The sequence below is a fragment of the Macrotis lagotis genome, chromosome 5 (assembly GCF_037893015.1).
Source record: "Macrotis lagotis isolate mMagLag1 chromosome 5, bilby.v1.9.chrom.fasta, whole genome shotgun sequence".
Taxonomy (NCBI): domain Eukaryota; kingdom Metazoa; phylum Chordata; class Mammalia; order Peramelemorphia; family Peramelidae; genus Macrotis; species Macrotis lagotis.
The window spans coordinates 273,766,291-273,793,349 of NC_133662.1; the positions used below are offsets into that span (position 1 = coordinate 273,766,291).

At 38.4% G+C, this 27,059-nt stretch overlaps 2 long non-coding RNA genes across 2 annotated transcripts in view; both read left to right on the forward strand.

The window, feature by feature from the left end:
• Positions 1–14,515, forward strand: part of LOC141489197 (uncharacterized) — a 148,028-nt gene extending 133,513 nt beyond the window's left edge. Inside the window, exons 18-22 of the long non-coding RNA XR_012468936.1 lie at positions 6,665–6,723; positions 8,506–8,639; positions 11,739–11,848; positions 12,264–12,785; positions 14,244–14,515. This is a non-coding gene — a long non-coding RNA (uncharacterized LOC141489197). The remainder of the gene's footprint in view (positions 1–6,664; positions 6,724–8,505; positions 8,640–11,738; positions 11,849–12,263; positions 12,786–14,243) is intronic.
• Positions 14,516–15,251: 736 nt separating this feature from the next.
• LOC141489198 (uncharacterized) lies at positions 15,252–19,222 on the forward strand. The gene is made up of 6 exons (XR_012468937.1): positions 15,252–15,760; positions 15,883–16,040; positions 16,647–16,781; positions 16,863–16,923; positions 18,520–18,794; positions 19,161–19,222. It is a non-coding gene; the product is annotated as an uncharacterized LOC141489198 (long non-coding RNA).
• Positions 19,223–27,059: the final 7,837 nt, after the last annotated feature.

Below are 27,059 nucleotides of genomic sequence, written 5' to 3' on the forward strand. Positions count from 1 at the left end.
CCATGGCGGTCTAGGAGGATATACCATTTAATGGTTAGGTGAAAGGCTTTAGGCATTGAGTCTAGAGAGAAGAATCCAGGAGAACACATGGCAATAATTTTTGTGGTTAAATAGGTTGTCATGGAGTACCTGGGTTCAAATCTGGTCTGGAGTACCTGGGTTCAAATCCGGTCTCAGACACTTAATAATTGCCTAGCTGTGTGGCCTTGGGCAAGCCACTTAACCCCATTTGCCTTGCAAAAAACAACAACCTAAATAGGTTGTCATGTGGAAGAGGGGTTGACAGTGTTTGAACCCAATGGACTAAAAAGTAACAGTTCTAATTAGACAAGTTCCAAAGAGTAAAAGGTTATGTATTAAATAAAAAACCCAAACTCAACAACTCTTCTTTTCCTTTGGGAGGAGGGGCTGCCTCAGGATCAATAGTTGATTCCTCCTCCCTAGAAAACTTTAAGTTCAGGTGAGATAACCACTTGTTTGTATTGTAGACTTGGATCCTCAAATATTGGTTGAGCTAATGGAACCCTGAGGACTCTTTGAATTGTAACACTCTATGACAGTTTGGTATCTGAGATCACCCAACTTTCTCAAACAACAGGATGGGCCTGTCAAAACCTTTTACACTAATCCAAAGGGGAGACATGCTCTTTGAACTCTGTATAACATATCAGAGACTTTAGAAATTTCTGAGTGTTTATTCTCCCTTTACCTTAATACATACAATGAAAGATGGATTCTGAGCTTTCCCCCGCAGTACAATCGCATTTCCACCAAGCCACCACATGGATCATCATTATTGAGCTGGGAGTTGTGCTGAGGCCCAAAAATGAGTTTTGGAAAAGCATAAATGAGATTATTCTGCTTTGTCTGGGAGGAAAAAGTTGGAGATGGGTCAGCATTAGAAGGAAGGCAGAAGAGGAGAAATAAGGAATGCAGTAGAATGAGGTGAAGGAGCTCCACTGGGTGTATGAGAATGAAAGTGTCAAACTGAAGCATGTGATAGGGAACAGTGGGACAGAGAAGAAACATGGACACATGATGAGAACTGAAGGACCAACGAATCACACCTCCAATGAATTGCTGTTAGGAGAATTTTACTTTCTTTTTTTAAAAATATAAATATTTTATTTGTTTTTCAACTATATACAATAGTAGTTTCTACCTATTAATTTTTGTGATGTTTTGATTTTTTAAAATTTCCCCCTCTTCCCTTCCCTCCCCCATCCCCCACAGAAGGCAGTCTGATCATCTTTACATTTTTTCCATGCTATACATTGGTCAAACTTGAATGTTAAGAGAAAAATCATAAGAGGATTTTGCTTTCAAAGCTCAATATTGAAGGAGACTAATGTTTATAAAACCCACGAGTGTATGACTCTTCAGTGGACCCTTTTTCTTCCATTTACATTTCCAAACCTATTTTCTTTAGACAAAATCTGTGAACTGTTGTAGTCTATTTTTTTCTGATGTTATAAGTTACATCGACTCCTTTGCTACGCTCCTGTTTTAGGTATTCACTACATTTATTTATATACTTTTTTGATTGTTTGCATGTTTGTTCCCTTGTTTTTCCAATTATATGTAGAGATAATTTTCAACATTTTTGTAGTAAATTTGCTTTTCCAATAAAATACAAGGATAATTTTTAAATATTCTTTTTTACGATCTCCATGTATGTTTCATTGCGAAAGAAAAGCCAGAATAGGGAAAATAAAACCACGAGAGAAAAAAAGCATAAAAGATAAAATAATTTTTAAAATATGAAAATAGTATGCTTTGCTTTGCCTGCAGACTCCATCCTTCTCTGCATGTGAATGGCATTTTCCATCACCAGTCTTTTAGAATTGATTTGATCCCTGCATTCCAGAGAACAGCTAAATTTATCATAGGTTGTCATTACAAAATGTTGCTATTGCTGCATCAAATCTTGTCCTGGTAAGGCTCACTTCATTCAGCCTCAGTTCTGCATGAGGGTTCTTTGCTGGCAATCATTCCTACTTTGTATATGCTATTCTTTTTAGCTTCAAAGATTCCCTGAGATGAAGAATGAATCTTTACCTGAAGACATGGAGCTCAGTGTGTGACCAGGTATTCAGATCTTGACACTGATGTGGAGTAAGAAGTTTTACAAGACATAGCCTTGACAGAAGAGGGTAATAAAGTAGGAAATTCTAAGTGCAAGGAATAACTTGAGGGAAAACATCTAACAATTCTCTATCCATATGGTCAGATTGTGCTTGTAGGAGCCAAGGCCAGATCCAAAGAGGGAAGAGATAATGCATTTATATGTAACTGAGGAAAGAAAACTGGGGGAATTCAGTGAAGAAACCTGCACTATGCAGACTGATTCAAGAACATCTAGTTGGGGGATGTGAAATCCATAGGAAAAGAATAACACTTTCTAATAACAACCACTGTCCCAAATGGGACCCATCTTCCATATCATATGGACAGCCCAATTCCTTCCTTCCTTCCTAGCTAACTTCCTTTCTTTTTTCTTCCTTTTTTCAGTTTCTTTCTCTTTTCCTTTCCTTCCTTTTCTCTTCTCTGCATTTCCTTCTTCTCCCCTCTCCCCTGAGGTAAAAGGGAAGCTGGTCTCTCAGCAGACTGAGCCCTGACTCCTGTTAATCAAATTCTCTTGCATGTCATGGAACTCCTTTTTCTAAGTTCTGTCTGTTTTTCAAGTTTCTATTTCTTGTCATTCCACACTCCACAGTTCTATACCAAGGGTGGAATAAATTTCACAGAATCTAAGCATTGGCATGGGATTGTGGAAGGTCCTTATGATTTGGGAAGAGCTCTCTTGAGGTAGTAACATAGCTAAGAAAAAGATATCACTGGAATGCTGGGATATTAATGTAAATTCAGCTCCTTGGTCCCGGATTCTTCTATTACAGAGAGCTCCTGGAGTGTCAGTGACTCTCGTGGAACCATTGCCTGTTCAAGAAGGGCCTATGTAGAGAAGACTTTGTAGGGGCAGGAGAACTGGTCTGAAGACTATGAAATGGTTTATTTTTTAGTCTCTTTTTTCAGAATATAAGCAAAGAGATCAAGGGAATAGATTACAACATCAAGAAGAAGAGGAAGAAGAATGAAATAAAAGTACACTGAGACAGGGCAAAAAAGATCCTGACCCTTCTTCACTACAAAAGCAGCACTCTAGCCAACCCTACGAGAGAAACCCTACTGGAGAGAGATATTTGCAGCAATAATCTGGGTACAAGCTGACTAGCTGGAAAAACAAATGAGGGTCCTATTTCCTCCTCTGGATATTGATCCTTAGGCAGGGAAGATGAGAGATACTTAGAGATGAGAAGTCTGAGCAGCTTGGGGCTATTTTTCACCTGTGGCTGCCTCTTTTATTGATGTGATTCCATCTAGGCAACCATGACTGAGGGCTCTCTGCTTGCTTTTACAAACCTTTCACAATTGATGTCTACAACATTATAAACCAGGAAAAAGATAACATCCATCTTACAATTGATGCACATAGCACTATAAACTAGGAAAAGAGATGACATCCACATCTGTAATCTGGAGCCTGGAGAGAGAAGTTACAGGAAAGTACTCAAGGAGGGAAGTTCATGAAAAGGATGTTGTGAAGAGGAAAGAAGAACAAAGTAGAATGAGACAGGGCAGAAGAAATCATTAAAAAGGGTATTAATCTCACTTGTACAAAAATATTCATAGCAGCCTTATTTATGGTAGCAAAGAATTGGAAATGGAATGAATGTCCATCAGTTGGTCAATGGCTGAACAAATTGTAGTATAAGTACATTATGGGACACTATTGTTCTATTAGAAACCAGGAGGGATGAGAATTCATAGAAGCCTGGAGGGATTTGCATGAACTGAGCAGAACCAGAACCACCCTAGCAGCAACATGGGGTTGATGATCAACTTTATTCATAAGTGTAACAATCAGGGACAAATTGGGGGTATCTGCAATGGAAAATACCATCTGTATCCAGAGAAAGAATAATGGAGTTTGAACAAAGACTACTTTTATTTAAAAAAATAGATCTTGCTCTCTCCTTCCCCCCCACCCCTTAAGGATATGGTTTCTCTCTCAACACATTCAATTTAGTTCAGTGTATATCATGGAAACAATGTAAAACATAACAGACTTCCTTCTGTGGGGGGTGGGGAGAAGGAAGTGATTATGGGGAAAAACTGTAAAATTAAAAAATTAGCAAATTTATTTTAAACATTAAAAAAAGAAATAAGAGTCCATCCATACAATTAAAAGAAAGAAATCAGGAGGGATGGGATTTCAGAGAAGTGTGGAAAGACTTTCATGAACTGATGCTGAGTGAGATGAGCAGAACCAGAGGAACATTGTGTACCCCAACAGCAAAATGGGGGTGGTGATTAACCTTAATGGACTTGCTCATTCCATCATTGCAATAATTAGGGACAATTGTAGGGTATTTGCAACAAAGAATACCATCTGTATCCAGAGAACAAACTGTGGAGTTTAAACAAAGACCAAAGACTATTACCTTCAATTTTTTTTAGGTTTTTACAAGGCAAACAGAGTTTTGTGGCTTGCTCAAGGCCACACAGCTAGGTAATTATTAAGTGTCTGAGACCGGATTTGAACCCAGGTACTCTTGACTCCAAGGCCGGTGCTTTATCCACTACGCCACCTAGCCACCCCCACCTTCAATTTTTTTTTAAGTTGTCATATGTACTACATAATTTTGCTATCTCTAATATCATATTTTTTCCTCAAGGGTGTGAGTTTTCCCTCAACACATTCAGTTTTGATCAAAGTGTACCGTGGAAACAATGTAAAGATTATCAGATTGCCTTCTGTGGGGAGGGGGAGGGGGAGAGAAGGGAGAGTGGGGAAAATGTGTAAAATTCAAAACCTTATGAAAAAATGATAGGTAGAAACTACTATTTTATGTAATTGGAAAACAAAATATTTACATGTAATAAGAAAGAGGAGATCCTGGCTATTCTGCTGACCCTTCTTCACTACTGAAGTAGTCCCCTAACCAACCCCAAGAGAGAGAGGACCTACTGAAGCAGCCCCCTAAACAACCCTGAGAGAAAGAGGACCTACTGAAGAAAGATGCTGGCAATATTGATCTGGGAATAAGCTGTCCAGCTGAGAAACAACTGAGGGTCTTACCTCCTTCTCTGAATATTGATCCTAATGTTGAGTCTGAGGAATTAGGGGGTCTACTTTTGGCCTGTGACTACTTCTCTTAGTGATGTGATCCCAGGTAGGTACATATGACCTAGGGCTCTCTTCTTGCTTTTACAAACCTTACACAATTGATGTTTGTGCTTAACACTATAAATTAGGAAAAGAGATAAAATCCACATTTCTGATCCAGAGTCTGGAGGAAGAAAGTTTCAATAAAGTCCCCAAGGATCACAGCTCATGAACAAGATGTTGTGCCTGGTAGCCATCAGAAGGTCCAAGAGGATCAGGAAGTATAAGTATAAGAGGAAGTGAGAGAATGCAACTGAGTTGGACTAGCCCATTCAGGCCCATGCCAGGGAGATAAGTTCTCCTTCCGTGTCCCCTTTCTCCATAATAAGAGTGCTCAGGACTGTGTTATTGGACTATGGCACAAACAGTCTTGAAGATGAGAGGAGATGGAACCTCTGAAAAAATTTGGACCCTCATTGATGTGTGAGGAAACCATGAATTCTTACTATTGAGTGAGCATCTCATAGTCTTGGATCCCCAAACTGGAGATCTGTCCTTATACCCTATCGCCAAGTCATAGAATGTCTCTGGCTCCACTAAGGGATCCTGGAATCTTCTGTTTCCCTATACCTAAGGAAGTGGGAATATCTCCTCCTTCTCCTTTTGGTGAACCCAATATCCTTTCCTATCAAGGTAAACCTTATGGCAGATAGTCATGGAGGTTGTTTGTTCCCTGGGTCATTTGCCTGGGGCTTCTTTTGCCTTTCTAAAGACACTGTACAAAAAAAATTGAGAGTACAATTAGTCCCCCCTCCATGCTCATATTGTTTCTATTTGTCCAAATAGAATAGAATTATGAGGAACAAGAACAGAAAGAAAATTTAGGTTTGCTCAAGAAAATATCCTGTCCATTAAAGCTATCCATAATGGTAATGGACTGCTTTCTGACAAGATAAGTCAACCATCCTCTTGGCAATTCCTTAAGAAAGGGCTGACTCTCCACTTGTGGAGTGTGGGTTAGAGGAAATCTTTTTGTTAGTTTTGGATTGGACTAGAGGACCACAGGTGTATAGTTTCACTCTCAGAGTCTATGATTCTGTTACTGTGTCTTAATCTAAGTAGACCCAGCCTTGTCTAAGACAGAGTTTGGGCCTCTCAAAAACTCTAATTCTCTTTGGACCAGGTTTTGTGATGGGAGTCTCATTGGTATCTCATTAGAAGACTGAAATATTTTACATCAGAAGTGTTTTTGAATTTTTTTCTAATTACATGCAAAAGATAGTTTTCAGCATTCATCTTTTTTGTAAATTTTGGTTTCCACATTTTTCTTCCTCTCCTCCTTTTCCTCCCACCATTGCATTCCTGAGAAGAGCTCAATTTTTCATAGTTGATCATCACCCAGTGTTACTTTTGAAGCTCACTTCACTGAGCATCAGTTCTGCATCAGAGTTCTTTGTTCTCAGTCATTCATAATTTGTATTTGCTATTTTTGTTCAGATTCAAAGATTCACTGAGATGAAGAACCCCTGAGGACCTGGAAGTCAATGTCAGACCAGGTAAGCAGCACTTGAGACATAAAGAGAGTAGGAAGTCTACGAGGCCCATTCTCACTCTGAGAGAAAACATCAAGCAGTTCTCTTTCCCCATTGAGCCTTGGAGGAGCCAAGGGCAGATGTAAAACAAGAGAAGAAATAATGCATAAGTAAATTTCTGAGCAAAGACCAGGGGTGATTTTAAGTGGAGATTCCTGCATTGCACTCACTGGTTAGGAACACATCCTGCAGAGATGTGGAATCTATGGGGAAAATGTTATCATAGTGGCTAGCATTTTTATTGTACTTGACAATTTTCAAAATACTTTTAAAAAAACAACCAACTGGAGTAGTCTGATCAATCCCAATGGGGACGCAATTGCCAATTCATATGGACAACCCAATTCCTTCTACAGTGGCACTTCTAGGCTGAAGAGTAGGGTATAGTTTGAGCATAGTTCCAAATTGCTCAACAGAATGAATCACTTCACAATTCCTCCAACAATGCATCAGTGGTACAATTTGCCACTGTCCTTTCCCATATTTGTCATTTTCTCCTTCTGTCCTATTAGTCATTCCAATAAGAACATCATAGTACCTGAGAATAGTTCCAAATTGCATTTCTCCCATCAAAAGTGTTGTAGCACATTAAAAAATTATTTAAATAGATTGTAATGATAATATCATCTGAAAATTGTTTATATCTTTTGATCATTGATCAATTGGGAAATGGCTCTAATGTTTTATAAATTTGACTCAGTTCTCAATGTCTGAAAAAATGAGGTATTTTCAGAAAAACTTGTTTCAATTATTTTTCCATAGTTATTGCTAGCTGTATTTCCTTCCATCCTGTTACCCCTCCCCCCATTTATTCTATTTTATCTGTCTTTTCACCATGTCCCTCCTCAAAAGTATCACACAGAGAGGGGCATAGAGACATGACGACTTAAGAAATCAAAGACCAGCTGATCACATATCCACTAAATTGCTGGTAGAATTTTCTTTTCAAATTCAACACTCAAGAAGACTAATTGTAGCCTAATAATATAAGATTGTTCAGTGTACTCTCTTTTTTTCCATTTACTTTTCACACCATTTCTTCTCCAGGAACAAGCTATGAATTACTGTGGCCAAATATTTTTCTACCTACCTTAAGTTCAAATGTATTATGTAGCAATAGCTGCTTTGATAGTTTTAGGGAAGGCCTGCATTTATTTATAATCTTATTGTTTTGTTTGTTCACTTCTTTGTTTCTTAGTTTTTCCAGTCATATATAAAGATAATTTCCAAAGTGTATTATTAAATAATTTTTTCCAATTACATGAAAAGACATCTTTTAATATTCATTTACATAAGATTTTTGAGTGGTACATTTTTCTTGATCTCTTTTCTACCCCCTCCCCTTAAAGCAAGTTATAAAAGTTATATATCTTTAAGTATGTTAAAGTTATTTCCACATAAGTTATTGTGAAAGAATCAGAACAAAAGGGAAAATAATACAATGAGAGGAAAAATAATATAAAACATACAAAAAATTTTAAAATGTGAAGGTCGTGTGCTTTGATTGGCATGGAGATTCCTTCTTCCTCTGGATGTGGATGATGTCACAAGTCTCTTAGAACTGACTTTGCTCACTGCATTCCTGAGAAGAGTTTAGTTTATCCTAGTTGATATTCACAGAGTGTTGCTGTTGCTGTGTACAATGTTGTCCTGTTTCTGCTCACTTCATTCAGCATCAGGCCTGCATCAGAGTCCTTTTCACTTAATCATTCATACTTTGTATTTACTATGATTACCATCCTCAAGGATTCACTGAGGTGAAGTCTGAACCTTTCCACCTAAGATGCTGGGAGTACATATCAATCCCTGAATGGACACCCTTGGTGATCGGGGAGAGATGAGAGTTGTCCTCAAGATGCCATTTTAGAGGGAAAATCAAGGTGGTATAGAGTTATTTTTCTTGGAAAAATGGATACGTGGGAAGATTTGAAACAGGGTAATTTAAAGAAAAGGATGTGAAGTCAATAGAAGAGCCAAATCAGAAACAGTTGCAGAATTACAGAGGAAAGATGACCACTACTAGGTCAGGATCCAATAGAGGTGTTAAAAAAGAAAACATATTTGTACAAAAATATTTCCAGCAGTTCTTGTAGTGGTGGCTAATTTTTGGTTTTTAGAGCCATGCCCATCCATTGGGGAAATGACTGAACAAATAGAATATGAATGTAATAGAATATTATGGTATTAGAAATGACACACAGAAGATGATTTCAGGAATACCTGTAAAGATTTAAAATGATAGAAATTTGAATGAGCCGAGTCAGGGTAACATGGTAAATAGTAACAGCAACTTTGTGCAAAGATGAACTGGGAGGGACTTACCTAGTTTCTACTAGACTAAGTCTTATCTGCTGGTTGGGGTTTCCTATTTACAACTCTTCGTGAAGTTGAATTTACATAGCTTATTAGTCTACTAATTCCTTCAGTATGGTCTTACCTTATTCTTCCTTCAGAGCATTTGTTTGCTCCACAAGTGACTATTATCTGATAGTTTCAATTCAGTTCTTCCAAAATATCTAATGAATTTTCTCCTTTTTCATTTGGTAGCATAGGGAAGTTAGACCAAGCCTTTGGAATCAAACTATTTGGGTCTGAATCTTGTGTGCTCTAAGGGGACTAGATAGATTTGTAATATACATTCTCTATATCCCATGATCCAGTGATGTCAAGTTTTCCAATTATGAGAAATGATGGAAGGGAAGAAATGAGTTCCTGAGTAGAGTGGGATATAAGGCCAAGGCAGGGATATAAGACCGAGACATCCTAAGAGAGAGCATTAAACCATGAGGTGAGGAGCTTAAGGGAGAGAAGGAACCAGGTGTCTAGATTGAAGAGTCCTTAGTTTGCTGTTAACTTTGTTAGGGAGAGGTTGAAAGAGATAGATACTTGAAAGATAATACCTCTGAATGAGGAAGAAACCGAAGAAGCCATGATTTTCAGGGCTAGTTCATATGAGGAACCCATCCATGATGGATGGTAATCATTCTTATGAAGATGTCCATGCTTTAGAGGCCTTCAAGCTGAGTATGAGCAATAAGATAGGACAAGCCCCCATTCTATGATAGGGGCTTACTTTAGGAGTATAATTTCTGTAGTAAGCTGTTGAGGATGCTAGTACTGTGGCTAGTACTCTGGCTTTAGACTCAGAACTCCTGAATACAGAATCAGATACTGAGTGACACTCAGTGACTTGAATGCTACTTGCCTCAATTTTCTCCACTGTAAAATGAGTCATAAAAGCAATGCTTTCACAGATTTTATGAGATGCTAATGTTAAATGATGAGAGACTTTAACATAGGAGCTTTTAGAAATGCCTTTTCCTTCCATCTTCCTTTGACCCTTGTTGTTTTAGGCCCCTTGTCTGTTATTGAGTTGAATTTTTAGAAGAATATTTACAGAGGTAACTATTGAAAAGGTAAAGAGTCACTGGAGTAAAATTGAAAAGAAATCCAGGAGGTCCATGAGAATGTACCATTTAATGGCTGGGTGAAAGCCCTTTTGACATTGAGTCTTGAGGGAAGGAGCCAGGAGAAGAGGTGACAGTTATTTTTATGTGCTTAGATAGGTTGTGATTTTTAAGAGGGTTTGGCAGAGTTTGAAACTAATAGACAAAAGTGGAACAATAAAATAGGCAACCTGCAAAGAGTAAAAGGTTCTGAAATAAAAACAAAAAACTAAAAAATTATTGCTTTCCTTTAGGAGGATGAGCTGCCTCAGGATGAATAGTTGATTCTTCCTCACAAGAAAACTTTTAAGGAAAGATAATCAATTGTCTGTATTATTGCATTTGGTTGTCAGTTATTGGTTGGGCTAAAGGAACACTGAGGGCTCTTTGAATTCTAACCGTTTAGGACATCTTGGTTTCCTAGGTCACCAACTTTCTCAAACAAGAAGATGAGCCTGTTCAGGTATTTCACTCTAATCTGAAGGGGAGACATGCTCTCCTGCTTGAACCCACTATACCATTATCAGAGACTTTAGAAACTTCCAAGTCTTTGTTCTCCCAATCTCTTTACCTTAATCTCCGTGCCTTTTTGCTTCAAAGGAACATAGCATGAAAAGATGGAGGTTGGGCTTTTGCTATTCACTAGGCTAGATTTCCCAGCAGTCCACTATTATGGTTCATAAATATTGAACTGGGAGCTATGTTGAAGCCCTCAAGTGAGTTTTGGAAAAGTAGAAATGGGGAAAGTACTGTACTTTCTCTGGGAGAAAAAAATGGTGATGGGCCAGCATTATAAGAAAAGCAGATGGGGAGAAATAAGGAATATAGTAGAATGAGCTGAGGGAACCAGAGTGGTTTTATTAGAGATGAATGGAGAGTCTCAAAATGAAACATGTGAAAGGGAACAATGGGGAGTTGAAGGGACAAAGAGACCTGATGCCCTGAGAACTACAGTACCAGGTGATTCCATCCAATGAATTGCTGCTAGGAGTATTTTCTTTGCAAAAACTAAATATTGGAAGAGACTAATGTTTATAATTCAAGTGTATAAGAATTTTCAAAGAATCCTCTTTCTTCCAATTATTTTTCCCACTCTCTAATCCTGGCACAAACTATGAACTGCTGTAAAAATGGGCATCCTGCAAAGAATAGAAGAAAATGAGGTTACAAGAAAGGAGACTCAAAAATTATTCCTTTCCTGGAGGAGGATGATTTGCCTCAGGATACATATTTGATTCCTCTTCACTAGAAACCTTTACCTAAGGTGAAACAACTACTTGTTTGTATTGCAGGACTAGGGTTTCAGTTGTTGGTTGGACTAAAGGAACATTTGGTCTCCAATTTGTTATTCTATGATGCCTTAGTATCCTATGTCACCATAGGTGCTGTTGAGGTCCTCTGCTGTCATCTGAAGGGGAGACATGCCCTCCTGTTGGAACCCTATGTATCATATTGGAGATTTTATACCATTTTGACTTGTTTTTTCTTTCAACCCCCTTAATGTACTCATTGCTACTCCGCCTTGTTTCAAAGGTACATACAGTGACAGAAGAAAGTTGAGCTTCTGCCCTTCATTGGGATGAAACCTGATGGATGACCTGAGAAGTGAAGGAGCAGCAGATCGCATATCCAAAGATTTGCTGGTAGGATGATTTTCTTTTCAATGTTCAACACTGAAAGAGACCAAGTTTTATATCTGAACAGTATAAGACTCTTAAGTTTACCCACTTCCAATTATTTTTCCCACCTTGTCTTTTCCAGCTACAAAATATGAAGCTGTATAACCAATTTAATTCTAATTTCCATTCAAATACATTAGGTTACATCAGCTCTTTTTCTAGGCCCAAGTTTTAGGAATGGGTTTCATAATTTATATATTTTTTTTGTGCTTGTTTGTTCATAACTTTATTTTTCCAAGTATATATAGGTATAATTTTAAACATCTATTTCATAACTTTTTCCAATTACATGCAAAGTAAAATTTTAATAATCATTTTGTAAGATTTTTGAGTCTACATTTTTCTCCCTATCTCCCTTCTCTTTTACTCTCCTTTACAGCAAAAAGTATAAATTGTATATGAATAATTAAACTTATTACTGAATAAGTTATGTCATGAAAGAACAATCAGCAAAAATGGAAGATAACACTATAAGAGCCTAAATAATATAAAATATAACTTTGAAATTGTGAAGGTAGCGTGCTTTGATCTGCATGAAGATTCCATCTTTCTCTGGATGTGGATGACATCACATTTTCGAATTGACTTTACTCACTGCATTCATCAGAAGAGCTTAGTTTACCCTAGTTGATATTCACAGAGTGTTGTTATTGCTGTGTACTATGTTGTCCTGTTTCAGCTCAATTCATTCAGCATCAGGTCTGCATCAGAGTCCTTTGATCTCAATCATTCATACCTTGCATTTGGCAGGTTTTTCAAACTCAAGGATTTACTGAAATGAAGACTGAACCTTTTCATCTAAGATGCTGGGGGTCCGTGTCATTCCCTGAATGGACAACCTTGGTGATCAGGGGAGAGATGAGAGTTGTCCTCAGGATGCTATTTTAGGGGGAAAAGCAAGGTAAGATACAGTGTTATGGTTCTTGAATAAAAATGGACATGTGGGAAGATTTGAAACAAGGTTATTGAAAGAAAAAGATGTGAAGTTAATAAGAGTCAAATCAAAAACAATTGCAGAATTACAGAGGAACGATGACCACTACTAGGTCATGATCCACTAGAGGTGTTAAAAAAAGGAAATGAACCCATTTGTACATAAATATTTCTAGCAGCTCTTGTAGTGGTGGCTAATGTTTGGTTCTTAAAGGCATGCCCATCAATTGAGGGAATGGCTGAATAAAAAATGGCATTTGAATGTTATAGAATATTATGGTATTAGATATGACATGCAAAAGATGATTTCAGGAAAACCTGGAGACATTTAAAGTGAAGGAAATTTGCAGGAGCAAAACCAGAGGAACAATGCAATCATTAAGTGCAATAGCATATGATCATTAACTGGAAGTGACTTACCTAGTTTTTTCCCCCAACTTAACATTTTTTTAACCTGCTGCTTAGGGTTTCCCATTTTTCAAATCTTTGTGTGGTTGAATTTTCATGGCTTATTAGTCTACTAAATTTCTTCAGGATAGTCTTATCTCAGTCTACCTTCATAGATAGCACTTCTATTTACCCAGAATACTATTTTCTCCATGTTCCCATTCAGTTCTGCCATGACTTCTATTGGAATTGCTCCTTTATTATTCAGTAGCAGAGGGCATTTTCATATTCTAATTAAGTCCATGACTATGGAACAGAATGGTTTGGTTCTGAATCTTTTGTGTTCTAAGTGATCCAGATGGACTTACAGTATACTTTCTCTGTATCCTATGATCCAGTGATAATGAAGTTTTTCAATTATGACAAATGATGGAAGGGAAGTAGTGGGATTCTGAGTATAGGAGGATTTAAGACCAAGAGTTCCTAAGTGAGAGCATTGAACTGGGAGGTGAGGGGTTTAAGTGAGAGAAGGAAGCACAGGCCCGTACTTTGAAGAGATCTGAGTTTGTTGTTACCTTTGGTAGGGAGAGGTTCAACGAGATAGAAAATTGAAAGAGAATACCTCTGGATGAGGAAGAAACCTAAGAAGCTGTGGTTCCAAGGACTAGTTCATATGAGGAGCCTATCCATGGTAGCAATCATTTTGATGAAGATGGTGATGTTTTAGAGACCTTTAAGCTCAGCATGATTTAAGAAGATAGGATAGCCACCAAAGTTCATGGTATTGATGGGGGCTTGCTTTAGGGCATAATTTCTATAGTAGGCTGTTGTGGATGGTCAGGACCCAGTGGCTAGTACTCTAGGTGTAGACTTAGACCTCTTGAGTACAAATTCAGAAACTGAGTAACCCTGAGCAAATCACTTAAATGCAACTTACCTCATATTTTTCCACTGAAAAATGAGTCAAAGACCAGAGTCTTTCACATAGGAGCTTATAGAAATGCTTATTCCCTTCTATCTACCTTTGCCTCTTGTTTAGGACCCTTCAATGATATTGGGTTGAGTTTTTAGAAGAATATTTAGAGAGAATGCTGATAAGGTAAAGACTCACTAATGGAGGAAACCTGAAAAGAAATCAAGGATGTCCATGAGGATGTCCCGTTTAATCAGGTGAAAGAATCTTTGACATTTACTCTTGAGTGTAGAAACCAGGAGAAGAGATGGCAATTATTTTTATGTGATTAGATAGGTTGTCATTTGGAGGAGGGTTTGGTAGAGAAACAATAAAAGTGGGCAAGAATAAAAGAATAAAAAGAATAAAAGATTATGAAGTTAAAAAAACACTAAAAAAGTATTCCTTTCCTTCAGTAGGGTGGTCTGTCTGAGGACAAATAGTTGATTCATCCTAAGAAGAAAACTTTAAGTTAAGGTAAGATAATCACTTTCCTTTATTATTTCACTGGGTTGTCAGTTATTGGTTGGGCTAAAGGAACATTGATGGCTCTTTGAATTCTAACGTTCTATGACATCTTGGTTTCCTAGGTCACTAACTTTCTCAAACAAGAAGATGGGCCTGTTCAGGTCTTTCACTCTAATCTGAAGTGGGAGACATGGTCTCCTGCTTGAACCTAATATAACATTATTAGAGACTTTAGAAACAGGAGAATATGTTACAGCTATTTTCATGTGGTTAGATAGATTGTCATTTGGAAGAGGGTTTGGTAGAGTTTGAACCTAATGGACAAAAGAGGAACAATAAAAATGGGCAACCTGCTAAGAATAAAACGTTATGAAGGAAAAAAACAAAACTTCAAAAATTAATTGTTTTCCTTTCAGAGGATGGGCTGCCCCAGGACGAATAGTTGATTCTTCCTCACAAGAAAACTATAAGGTAAGATAATCACTTGTCTGTTTTATGTCACTGGGTTGTCAGTTATTGGTTGGGCTAAAGGAACAATGAGGGCTCTTTGAATGCTGTTTATGACATCTCGGTTTCCTAGGTCAACTACTTTCTTAAACAAGAAGATGAGCCTGTTCAGTTCTTTCACTCTAATCTGAAGGGGAGACATGCTCTCCTGCTTGAACCTAATATACCATTATCAGAGACTTTAGAAACTTTCAAGTCTTTACTCTCTCAATCTCTTTACCTTAATCTCTGTTCCTCTTCTTTGTTTCAAATTACCATATCATGAAAGAAGGAGGTTGGGGTTTTGCCATTCTTTAGGCTGAAATTCCCTCTAGGCCACTTTTATTATTCATCAATATTTAAATGGGAGCAGTGATGAGGCCCTCAAGTAAATTTTGGAGAGGTGGAAATGGGGAGATTACTGTGTTTTCTCTGGGAGAAAAAATGGTGATGGTTCAGTATTAGAAGAATGGCAGAAGGGGAGAAATAAGAATGCAGTAGAATGAGCTGCAGAAACTAGAGTGGGTTTATAGAGATGAAGGAGTATCAAATTGAAATATGTAAAAGGGAGCAATAGGGAAGGGAAGGGACAAAGAGACCTGATGCCCTGAGAACTGAAGTACCAGGTGATCCCATCCAATGGATTGCTGGTAAGAGTATTTTATTTTCAAAGCTCAAAGCTGGAATAGACTAATTTTTATAAACTCAAGAGTTTAAGACCCTTCAGTGAACCCTCTCTTTTCCAATTATTTTCCCACTCTCTCTAATCCAGGTAGAAAATATGAACTGCTGAAAAATGGGCAACCAGCAAGGAGTAGAAGAATATGAAGTAAGAAAAAAAATGACTCAAAATGTATTCCTTTCTGGAGGTGGATGGTCTCCCTCAGGATGAATAGTTGCTTCCTCCCCACATCAAATCTTTAAGCTAAGGTGAGCCAACCCTTTGTTAGTATTGTAGGAGTATATCTCTTTGAATTATACTTTTCTTTGACATCTTTGTATCCTATGTCACCATAATATTTTTTATAATTTTTCTAACCCAATAGCATAAGACTCTTCAGTGGTTCCTCTTTCTTCCAATATTTTCCCCTCTCCTCTTCAGGCACAATCTATGGACTTAGACAAATTTTTTCTATCTACCTTAAGCTTATAAGTATTAAGTTATAGCAGCTGCTTTGCTATACTCCTATTTTAAGGGTTCACTTTATTTTTAGGCTTTTTGGTTGTTTGCTTGCTTATCTCTTCCTTTATTTTTCCAGTTATCTGCTGAAATAATTTTCAACATCTATTTTTAAGTAAACATGCTTTCAAATTACATGGAAGTATAATTTTAGTATTCTTTTTACTATATATTTTCCCTCCTTTCCCTCTCACCTTCCCTTTTAAAGCAAGTAATTCAAGAGATTAAACATATTTACATCAAAGTTATGTTGTGAAAGAGCAGAACAAAAGGGAAAACAAAACCATGAGAGTGAAAAGATAAAATATAAAACAGTTTTTAACATGTGGAAAGTATATGTTTTCCTTGGCATGCAGAGTGCATCTTTCTCTGGATGTGAATGGTACCAGTCTTTTAGAACTGTCCTTGATCCCCCCATTGCTGAGAAGAGCTAAGTTCATCACAGTTGGTCATCATCCAATGTTGCTATTGCCACATATAATGTTTTACTGGTAAGATTCACTTCACTTAGCATCAGTTCTACCTTAGGCCCTTAGCTTGCAATCATAATTTGTATGTGCCATCCTTTTCAGCTTCAAAGATTCCCTGGGATGAAGAATGAACTTGAAGATATGGAGGTCAGTTTGTGACCAGGTAAGTTAAACTTTGACACTTACATGGAGTAAGTAGTTTTACAAGGCAAATCCTTGAAGGAAGAGGGTAGCAAAGAGGGAAATTCTTAGAATGATGAAGAGTTTGAGGGAAGAAACATCTAGTATTTCTCTCTTTCCCTGTGGTCAGATTGAGCCCTGTAGGAGCCAAGGGCAGAGCTAAAGAGGGAAAAATCATGCTAATATAAGCTCCTGAGAAAAGAACTGAGTGGATTAAGTGGAGTTACCTGCTCTGTGTAGACTGATTGGGAGAACATGTAGGGGGAATGTGGAATCTATAGGAAAATATCTCTTTCGAATAACAACTGCTGAGTATTGGATCTGTCCCAATGGGGGACCTGACTGTCATATCAGATGGACAACACAATTCTTTACTTCCTAGCTAGCTTCCTGTCTCTTTCCCCCCTTCTTTCATGTTCTTCCTCAGCCCTTACTCTCTTTAATCAATATCACTTACAAGTCATGGAACTCCTTTCTCTTGTTTCTCTTTCTTTCCGGTCTTTTTTCTCTCCCTCTTCCCCATTTGTCTTCTAGCGGTGGATAAATCTCACAGTATCTGAGCATTGCCTTGTGCTTGTGGAAGGCCTTTATGGTTTGGGAAGAATCTCTTGAGGTGGTATCAAGGCTAAGAAGAAAACCTCACTGAATTGCTGGTATACTAAGTGAAAAGTAGTCCCTCAGGCTGAGTTCTTCCATTTCAGTGAGCTTCTGGAGTGTTAGTGTCTCCCTCATACTAATGTCGATATTGTGTGATATTAAATGATATTTTGCAGGGAACGATAGTCCTAGCAAAAACTGTAATAATAACTAGCTCTGGCATTGTTTCTACACAGTGCCAGTTAGTGGTCTCAGAACTTTACAGATAACTCTTTTGATCTTTTTCTGTGGAAGATACATGCTTCTATTACTGTCTTTTTACAGTTGTGGAAATTGAGGTAAATGGCAGTTAAGTGACTTGCCTAGGAAAATCACATAGCCAGTTCATGTCTGAAGTCAAATTTGAACTCAGGTCTTCCTGAATCCAGTTGCCTCCTCTCTATGTGGAATGACTAGTTATACAAAGTTTGATTTCTTTCCATTTCTTGATTGTGACCGTAAAAGCTGGTTTTTTAGCACAAATAAATTGAAAGTTTTTCAAAAGACACCTGAAAGAGCTAAATAATGAAACTTTTCCTTGAAATGTGTATGTACCTTTCTATGAGAAAGATAAACTTTCTACATTATATATACTTGTAAATGCAGCCATGTTTAGATGAATGTCTATTTGCACATCTACTTCTGCATGCACAATATCGAATATCCACGTGCACATGTATACTGACTTGTATGTGTATATAGCCATATGTACATGCCTATTTCATGTGCATATTCACATACAATCCTTCTGGGATCCAAGGACAAGGCTTTAGGGCTTAATGGCACTATTCTTCCAGTGAACTCAAGGTAAATTGTCTCCCTGGGTTATAGTGAGGTGAGTACTTGGAGCCATTGTCAACTCCTAGGGGCCTATGAGGGATGAGAAAGGTTGTGAGGACTTTGAAATGGCTTAGTTAAAAAAGTCTATTTTCTCATATTCTAGGTGAAGGGCCAAGGAGAATACATTGCAACAAGAAGAAAGGTGAATGAGATTGGGCAGAAGAGGAGACTGTGGCTGCTCTGCTGAGCCTTCTGCACAACAGAAGCGGCCACCCATCCATCCTTGAAAGACCCTACTGAAGAGAGATACTCACAGCATTGATCTGTGTCTAGCTGAAAAACAATTGAAGGTCTCATCTCCTCCACTGGATATTGATGCTAATGTTGAGCCTGGGGTCATTTTCACTTGTGTCTGCTTCTTGAGTCATGTGATCCCAGGTAGGCACCCATGTTCTAGGGCTCTCTGCTTGCTTTTACAAACCGTAGCAACTGATGTCTTTGTGTCTGTGTGTGTGTGTGTGTGTGTGTGTGTGTATAACTCTATAAACCAGGAAGAGATAACATTTGTCTTACACAATTGATGTGTATAACATTATAAACTAGAAAAAGAGATGACATCCACATTTGTGATCCAGAGGACGAAAGTCCCAAGAAAGCCCCTAAGGATGGCCACTCATAAACAGGATGTTATGCCTCATAGCCATCAGTAGCTTCTCCTCAACATGAGAAATTCCAGGGGCATCAGAAGGTCCAAGAGGACCAGGAAGTATAAAACATACTGGAGGTGTTCTTTCTCTATCACAGACTATAATTATATGATGAACTGAGGAAGCGAGAGAATACAGGGGAGTTAAACTATCCCATCCAGTCCCATGCCAGGGTGATAAGTTCTCCTTCCTTGTCCTCTTTCACCATAACAAGAGTGCTTAGGACTATGCTTTTGGACTCTTGCAAAGATTTGTCAGCTTGACAATGAGAGGAGATGGAGACTCTGACAAAGCTTGATCCTCTTTGATGTGTGAAGAAACCCTGAATTCCTACTACTAAGTGAGAATCTCATAATCTAGGATCCAGGAAAGGAGACTTGTTCCTATTTCCCTTCAAGTTGTCTTAGAATGTCTCTAGTTCCTTTGAGGGATACAGGGATCCTCTGCTCTCATATATCCAAGGCTGAGAGAACATCCCCTCCCTCTCCTTTTGTACAGCCAATACCCCTCCCAATGCAGAAAATCATGGGATTTTTTTTGTTCCCTGGGCCATTTACCTAGGGCTTCTTTTGCCTTTCTAAATTAGCTGTAGAAAAAGTTGAGAGAATAATGAGACAGTTAGAGTACAGAATTATGAGGAGCAATTATAAAAGGACAATTTAGGTTTTCTCAGGAAAATGTCTCGTTCATTAAAGCCATCCAAAAGGGTAGTGGACTGCTTTCTGACAAGGTAAGACAGCCCTTCTCTTAGGAATTCTTCAAGTAAATGTTGAATCTCCACTTGAGAAGTATGGGTTAGAGGAAATCTTTTTGTTAGTTTTGTGTTGGACTAGAGGACCACTGAGGTATATTTTAGCTCAGATTCTATGATTGTTATTCTATCTTTTTGCAAGGCAATGGGTTTAAGTGACTTGCCCAAGGCCTCATAGCTAGGTAATTATTAAGTGTCTGAGGCTGGATTTGAACTCAGGTACTCCTGACTCCAGGGCCGGTGCTCTATCCACTTCGCCACCTAGCCGCCGTTATTCTATCTTAATGTAAGTAGGCCCAGCCTTCTCTGAGTCACAGACAATGGCTCTCAAAAACTCTAGTTCTCATTTGAACCATTTTTCATGGTTGCATTCTCACTGGCGTTTCAGCAGAAGGCTGGAATATTCTATTTCACAGTTATTTTTGAATATTTTACTTTATGTTGTCTAATTACATTCAAAAGATAGTCTTCAACTTTCACATTTTTTTGTAAACTTTTGAGTTCTGCATTTGTCTTTGTCCCTTCCTTTCCCTCCCACCCCAACAGCATAGCAAAATCCAAGATAGGTAATACATGTACAATGTTTACCATGCTTCCATATTAGTCAGGTTGTGAAAGAAGAGTCATAGCGTAAATGGCAGATAAACCATGAAATAAAAAAATCCATAAAATAAGTCTTAGAAATGTGAAAACAATTACCTTTAATCTGCATTCAGACTCAATCTTTCTCTGGAAGTGGATGGCATTTTCCACCACAAGAATTTTAGAATTGACATTGATTACTCATTCCTGAGAAGAGCTCAATTTTTCATAGTTGATCATCACCCAGTGTTGCTATTGCTGTGTACAAAGTGGTCCTGGTACTACTCACTTCACTCAGCATCACTCTTACATCAGATTTCTTTGTTCTCAATCATTCATAATTTATATTCCTTACTCCTTTCAGACTCAAAGATGCACTGAGATAAAGAACCATCTCTTGCCTGAGGACTTGGAGGTCAGTGTGGGCCAAAGTAAGCAGAGCTTTGAGACCTTAAGGGTGTAGGAAGTTTTACAAGGCCCATCCTTGAGAGAAGAGGATAACAAATTAGGAAATTCTGAGTTAGAGGGAAAACATCTAGAGGTTCTCCCATGGCCAGTTTGAACCTTGGAGGAGCCAAGGGCAGATGCAAGATGAGGGAAGAGATAATGCACATATTAAGTTCCTGAGAAAAGAGAGATTTAAGTGGATATACCCACACTATACAGATTGGTTAGGGGACATCATATAGGAATATGGAATCTGTAGAAAAAAATAACCTCATAACATAATGGCTAGCATTTGTATCGTACTTAAAAAATTTCAAAATCCCTTCTAATAAAAGCCACTGGATGAGTTTTGTATCCCAATGGGGACCCAATTGCCATTTCAAATGGACTGCTCAATACCTTCCTATCTTCTTTTCTGTTTTCCTCCTTTCATTTTCTTTCTTTGTTTTCCTTCCTTCTTTCCTTCTTCTTCTCCTCTCCTCTGCTCACCCTTCTGCAACCCTCCCCTCCTGAAGAGGAAGGGAGACTGGTCTCTTTGCACAGCCCTGACTCCTTTAAATCCAATTCACTTACTTGTCATGGAAAAACCCACCCACTAGTCTGTCTGTTTCTTTCTAGTCTCTGTTTCTGACACTCCCCCCCCTCCTCATTTGTATACTAAGGGTGGAATTAGTTTCACAGAATTTTAGCATTGGCTCGGGATTGTGGAAGGTCTTTATATTTGGGAAGAGTGCTACTGAGGTAGTAACAAGGCTATCAAAGAAGACATATTCCCTGGATTTCCAGGAGATCAAGGGAAAAATCCTCCTCACTCCTGAGTTCTCAGATTACAGGGAACTCCTGGAGTGTCAGTGACTCCCTCATTCTCATGTCTGTCTTGTGTGGCATTAGATATTTTTCATATAATGTTAGCACTAGTAACAACAATAGGAATGATTAGCTTTGGTATTGCTGCTACTCTGTGGCAGCCATTGGTCTCAGAGCTTTACAGATATAGCTTTTGATCTTTTCCCCCTGGAAGATGTGTGCTATTATGACTCCCATTGAACAGCTGGGGAAACTGAGACAAATGGCAATGAATTGACTTGCTTAGGGAAATCTCATAATCAGTCCCTTTATGAAGCTGGATTTGAACTCATGTCTTGCTGACTCTAGACCTAATGCTCTATCCAGTGAGCCAGCTAGCTGCCTCTTCTTTGGGCATGTACATCTACTAAGAATGACTAGCTTCACAACATTTTTCTACACATTTCATGGTTGTGATGAAGGAAGATGGATTTTTATCCCACAGAAATTGAAAGTTTTCAAAGGGCACCTGAAGAAGCTAATTGAGGAATCTTCTCCTTGAAATTGACACAGAGCTGCCCATGAGAAAGAAATACTTTCAGTGAAAATGTGCACATGTGTATGCATGTATGTGTATGTATCTAGATGCATCTATGTGTAGAGATGCACACCAATCTATGCATGTGATCTATTTCCAATGCGTACACATGCACAAGTAAACTCACATGTATATATTAACACATGGACATATCTTCCCATATGCAGCTATATTCACATATAGTCCTTTTGGGGTCCAAGATATTCTCAACCAAATTGCATTTCAAGATAAGTAGGACAAGGCCTCAGAGCTTTATAACACTATCCTGCCTATAAATTTAAGGTAGATTGTAGCTCTGGGTTTGAGGGAAGATATTCCTTGGAGCCACTGCCAGTTCAGGAAGGAGAGGAGAGAAGGCTTGGTAGAGGGATGAGAACTGATCTGAAGACTAAGCAATGATTTGTTTTTACAATTTACTTTCTTCAATTTTAGGTAAATGGACCAAGGGAATAGTTCACAATGAAGAAAAAGAAAAAGAAGACAGCATGAGGCATGGCATACGAGGATATCCTGGCTACTCTGCTGACCCTTTTTCACTACAGAAGAAGCTGACTAGTCAACCCTGAGACCCTACTCAAGAGAGCTACTAGCAGCATTGAATTGGGAGCAAACTGTATACTGGAAAAAATGAGGGTCCTATTTCCTCCTCTGGATATTGATCCTTAGTGAGGAGATGAGAGATTAGAGATTTCAAGACATATTCTGATGAACATGGGACCATCATTCAATTATGGCTTCCTCTCAGACAGGAACCTCCACTTATAAAAAACTCTCACAACTGGTGTGTACAACCTCTACATCTGTGGATACAAAACCTGGAGGAAGAGTTCCAAGAAAGTACCCATGGATGGAAACTCATGACCAGGTTGTTGTGCTTGTCTGGTTCAAAACATTCAGGAGTATTAGCTTCTTCCCTTCATCAGAAAAATTTGTAGACATATCAGAAGGTCTAGGAAGATAGGAAATATAAAAGGGATTGCAAGTGCTCTACATCTGGTACAGTGAATTCCAAGAGTTCCCTGTAATATAAGAATTCAGGACTGAGGAGCAATTTTCCGTTAGTCTGCCAGCAGTCCAGTAATACTGGCATCTTGTTAGCCTAGTTACCACCTCAGGAGAGCTCTTCCCAAACCATAAAGACCTTCCACAATCCCAAGTCAGTGCTCAGATTCTGTGAGTTTAACTGACTGAATAAATGAGAGAACACAATGGGAAATGAGCTAGCCCTTCTGGGCCAATGTCAGGAAGGTATGGCCTCCTTCCTTGTCTCTCTTCACAGCTATACCAATCCTGAAGAAGATAGGAGGAGATTATGAAACAACAAAAGGATTCAAGCTCTCTTTGAGGATGTGTGAAGAATCCATGAATGCCCACCATTGGGTGGATCCCCAACCTGGAGGCCTCTATTTATTCCCCATCACCTAGTCATAAAACACCTGAAATTCCACCTAGAGATCCTGGGATCTTCTGTTCTCATTCCCCTGGGTCAAAGGGAAACCACCACCCCCTTCTGTAAGGGAAGTAGAACCCATTCCAGTCAAGGCAAGCTGCCTTATGGCTTAAAGCCTTGGGGGTCCTTTTATCCCTGGGTCATTTTCCTAGGTTTCTTTTATCTTTGTAAAAGAACTGTATCAGAAAAGGTGAAAGAGCAGCTGAACCAAGGGATGGAAGCCAAAGTCAGAAGTGGGAGACAGGGAAGAGTCCCACCATTTCATGTTGAGGGGACCTGTACTTGGTAGTCCCATGGGAAAAGTGGAAGGAATTTGGACAGTGGCCATTATGGGGCAGTAGGAGGCAGTGCCTCATGGGCATGACAGCTAGATTCATATACCTGGTGGGCATTATGCAGCACTTGCCCCATTTCCTGCTTGGGCCACCAACCTGGAAGGACCAAACACTGGCATGGATCAGTGGGGAGCAGACCTGGAGAGAAGGGTGTGATGACATCACCAGAATTCATGCTCAGCTCTGGAATCTAAGAGGGGTGAGTTAACAGTCCAAGTGTGATTTACTCACAGTTTCTCACATGTCTGCCCCTTCACAGATGTGCATAAAGCACACAGGTTGTGCACCTTACCTCTCCACACATGAGCCTTGCTCACCCTGGGAATATAAAGTGGAAAGCCACATGATGGCGTTTTGTTTCAAGGGTACATAGAATGAAAGATGGAGGTGGAGCTTTTCCCCTTCAGTAGCCTGGAATGCCCATTAGTCCACCATTTTGGTTGAATAATGAGTTGGGAATTGTGCTGAGACCCAAAAGTGAGTTTTGGCAAATCAGAAATGGGGAGATTACAAAAAAAAATTGTTCAGCAGTAGAAGGCACAAAGGGAGAAATAAGGAATGCAATAGAATGAGTTGAAGGAACCAGGGTAGGTGTATTAGAGATGAAAGGGACATAGATTTGAGACCCAAAGGACCAGTGGACCACATAGTCAATGTATTGCTGGAAGGAGGATTTTCTTTTCAAGGCTCAACAGTGGAGGAAACTAAGTTTTGTCCCAATAGCACAAGACTCTTCAATGCACCCTCTTTGTTCCAGTTAGTTTTTACTCCTTATATTCTTTGCACACAAACTATGAACTGCCCTAGCCAAATTTTTTCTGCCTAGCTTAAGTTCCAATGTAGTTTAGACCCCCGTTTTAGGGATGGGCTACATTTATTTCCACATTTATATTTTTGTTTTCTTATGTTCATTCATTAGTTTGTTTTCCAGTTATTTGTAGAGATAATTTTAACATTTATCTTTGCAGAATTTTTTCCAATTACAATCTGAGAAAAATTTTAATTGCTAATTTTTATTTTTATTGAATTTTACAATTTTAACCTATTTTTGTTTCCCACCCCCACAGAAGACAGTCTGACAGTCTTTACATTGTTTCTATTCTAGATAGTGATCAAAATTTAATGTGTTGATAGAGAAATCTTATCCTATAGGAAAAAAATAAAATATAAGAGATAGTAAAATTACATAATAAGATAAATCTTTTTGAAAAATTCAAGGTAATTGTCTTTAATCTTTGTTTAAACTCCACAATTCTTTGTTTGGACATAGATGGTATTCTCCATTCTCCATCACAGATACCCTAAAATCGTCCCTGATTGTTGCACTGATGGAATGAGCGAGTCCATTAAGATTGATCAACGCCCCTATGTTGCTGTTATGGCATATAAGGTTGTTCTGGTTCTGTTCGTCTCTCTCAGCATCATTTCATTCAAATATTCCAGGCTTCTCTGAATTTGCCTCCCTACTGATTTCTAATAGAACAAGAGTGCTCCATAGCATACATATATCACAATTTGTTCAGCCATTTCCCAACTGATGGACATTCACTTGATTTCCAATTCTTTGCAACCACAAACAGGGCTGGATGAATATTTTTGTACAAGTGATGATTTTACACTTTTTCATGATCTCTTCAGGGTATAGAAGTGGTATTGCTGGATAAAAGGGTGTGCACATTTTTATTGCCCTTTCTGTGTAATTCCAAATTGATCTCCAGAAAGGTTGGATGAGTTCACATCTCCACCAACAATGTATTAGTGTCCCAGATTTCCCACTTCCCTTCCAATATTCAACATTGTCCTTTCTTGTCATATTGGCCAGTCTGAGTGGTGCAAGGTGGTACGTCAGAGATGCCTTAATTTGCATTTCTCTAATAACCAATGATTTAGAGCAGAAAAATTTTAATAATTTTTGTAAGATTTTTGAGTCTCACATTTTCACACTTTTCCTACCCTCTCACTTGCCCTTTCTAGCAAATCCTATAAGTTATACATTTATGCTAGACCTATTTTCAAATAAGTTAACACCAGAAGAAGAAGAAAATACATCAAACATTAAACATGTTTTAGATATTGAATATAGTATGCTTACATCTGTGTGCAGATTCCATTTTGCTGTGGATGTAAATGGCATTTTCCATCATAAAGAAATTTTAGAATTAACTTAGATGACTCCATTACTGAGTAAAATTATGTTTATCATAGTTAATCATTCACAGTGTTGTCCTATTTCTGCTCACTTCATTCAGCATCAGGCCTGAATCATTCATACTTTGTATATGCTATGTTTTTCAGTCTCAAGGATTCACTGAGATGAAGAGTCAACCTTTCCACCTAAGATGCTGGGAGAACATGTCAGTCCTTTATTGGGTACTTTGGTGATGAGGAGTGAGATGACAGTGCTCCCGAGGATGCCATTTGAGAGAAAAAGCATGGTATGATAGTGTTATTTTTTGAGATCAAAATGGAGAAGTGGGAAGATTTTATCTGAGGTTTATTGAAAGAGTATTGAATGAAGTGGATGTGAAGAGAGTAGAAGAGCTGAATAAAAAGCAATTGCAGAATTACAGAGGATAGATGACCACAACTAAGTCAGTATCCAATAAAGATGTTAAAACAAAAAGAAAAGAACCTATTTGTATAAAAATATTTCTAGCTGTTGTTGTAGTGGGGGCTAAGATAAGGAAATGGAGTTCATGCTCATCAGTTGGGGAATGGCTGAAGAAAGTGTGGTACATGAATGCAATAGAATATTATGTTGTTAGAAATGACATGCAGAAGATTATTTCAGGAAAACCTGGAGAGACTTAAACTGATACAAATTGGAATGAGAAGAACCAGGAGAACATTTTAAATAGTAACAGCAGTATTATGATGATTAACTGGGAATGCCTTATCTAGTTACAGCAATACAAAGTCCTATCTGCTATTTAAGAGTTCTTTTTTCAAGTCTTGTTGAGGACATAGGTTATTTTTCTAAGCCCCTTCTACCTAGGCTTACCACCTACTAACTTCATTGCACTTACCTGTACCTCAAATTTTGCTGT